Genomic DNA, 2,192 nt, shown 5'->3' with positions numbered 1-2,192 from the left:
AACCTATGACCATTAATGTGAGGTTGATCATAGGCTCCAATGGCACGAGCTTGGCGTGGTGGATGTTGTGGCTGGCGCTGTGGTCTAAGGTGATTAGCTCTTGGATCAATGCCCCCTAGGGCATCACCATCTTGAGGCAGATTCTCCATATCAAACCCCAACCTTTGCAAGTGAGCATGTTGCTCTACTTCTGTTCTCTGTCTTGCAATCTCCCTCTCAAGTGCTCTAATGTCTTCCATTCTTAGAACTAGGTTTGTTGCACCTCTGCTTCTTGTGATCATACACCTGAAATGCAAAGGGAGAAAAAGAAGGAGAAGCAATAACACAATTAAACAAAAATTGACTTAGTCTCAAGCAAGTGACTAAATCTAAATGACACAATCAACTTAGAATTTGGCAACGGCGCCAATTTGATGATAAAAGTTTTCAAGGCTCTTAATCAAATGTTATAGTATAAAGGATGTCAAACCAGTTCTAGGTGATTCTAAAGCAAAGGGAATGAAAGACCATGCTTAATCTAAATGCTATCAATTGGTGAGATGATTTTGAACTAGAATACTACTAAAATGCAATAAAGAACAAAGTTCACTAAGATAACTCAAGCATCAAATTTCTTTGGTTGAATATTATCTAAGCAATCATTAATTCCAAGTCCATTAGCCATCTTAACACCTTTAACATCAAATCTCTTTGGTAAAGAATGTTAAAAACTTAGGAGAGTTGGTTCAGGCATTTCATCAAACACCTTTCGGGTATGAAATGCCTAGAGCTCAACTTTAGAGAGGCCAACTCTAAAATTGCAATAAAGCACTGTACTAGCAAGGAACAAGATGGATCTATACTAAAACACCTTAGATCTAGTTTAATCACCCTTAATCTCTCTAACCCATGAATTCAAAGATGACTACTCACTAATATTCATGATAAACCAAGAATCAATGATGATTTGGTGTTAATCATGATTAGTGATCAATATAACTAAGCAATCACACAAGATAATGATCAAGATTAGATCTTTTACCTAAAGGTTCTTTGTGATTAGATCGAAAAAAAGATTAGATTCTAACATTAGGTTTAGAGAATATTTATATGACTTCTAAAACCTAATGGGCTCAGTCAACAACCTAAAAGACCCAAATAAAACATGAATTTTTTATCAAAAGAAAATACACGCCGCGGGTACAGTAGGTCGCTCCGCCAGGTCGCTCCACATCTGGAGCGGGTTAGTCACCTCGCTCCGTAACGTCGCTCCAATATGTTTGCTTCACGTCTTCAAATCATGCGCGGGTCCATGACGTCGCTCCACCAGGTCGCTCCACATCTGGAGCGGGTTAATAACCCCGCTACGGGACGTCGCTCTAAATGCCATCTTCACGTTTTCAAGTCGCGCGCGGGTGCGGGACGTCGCTCCACCAGGTCGCTCTACTTCTCAAAAGTTGTCGACAAGAGGTTGAGCTCGGAGCGGGTGCCTCACCCCAGTGCAAGAGGTCGCGCTGTCTTCATTTCGTCTGGAGCGGGTTTCGTAGATCGCTCCCGTAATCCGCTCCGGTGCTTTGCTCGCTCAAACAACATTTTCCACTCCCTTTTTTATCCCAAATGCTTACAAGTATCTCCAAGAACTCCAATGGACACTCCAACACCTGATAAAGACTTATGCAATGCAAAAAGGAAACTAAAATGCATAATCCATAATCTAAATGATCAAAACATACAAGAATGAAGAGTTAAAACAATGCAAATGTGCAAGATATCAACGCTGACCAAGAGAACTGGTCCTTACGTAACAAGGCAGTGAGAGGACGGGCCAGTACTCCATAGTCCTTCACGAAGCGGCCATAATAGCCTGTGAGCCCCATAAACCCACGCAAATTCTTGACAAAACGAGGAATAGGCCATATGCGCATGGCTTCAGTCTTTGCAGGGTCCGTAGACACGCCCTCAGCAGAGATGATATGGCCCAGATAATCAACTTGAGCTTGGCCAAAGGTACACTTCTTACGGTTAGCGTACAAAGAATGTTCCCGTAAGACCTTCGACACCACTGCCAAGTGCTCCTCGTGTTCTGCAACAGACGAGCTGTAGATCAAGATATCGTCAAAGAAGACCAACACAAACCAGTGAAGATAAGGCCAAAAAATCTCGTTCATCAAAGCCTGAAACGTCGCTGGAGCGTTGGTGAGGCCAAAAGGCAT

At 42.3% G+C, this 2,192-nt stretch overlaps 1 pseudogene; it reads right to left on the bottom strand.

The window, feature by feature from the left end:
- The window catches only part of LOC106297529, a 6,979-nt pseudogene extending 4,787 nt beyond the window's left edge, over window positions 1–2,192 (bottom strand).

The sequence above is a fragment of the Brassica oleracea genome, chromosome C6 (genome assembly GCF_000695525.1).
Source record: "Brassica oleracea var. oleracea cultivar TO1000 chromosome C6, BOL, whole genome shotgun sequence".
NCBI classification, from domain to species: Eukaryota; Viridiplantae; Streptophyta; class Magnoliopsida; order Brassicales; family Brassicaceae; genus Brassica; species Brassica oleracea.
Note: the sequence above shows the minus strand (reverse complement) of the source record. Positions and strands in the feature narration are given on the sequence as shown.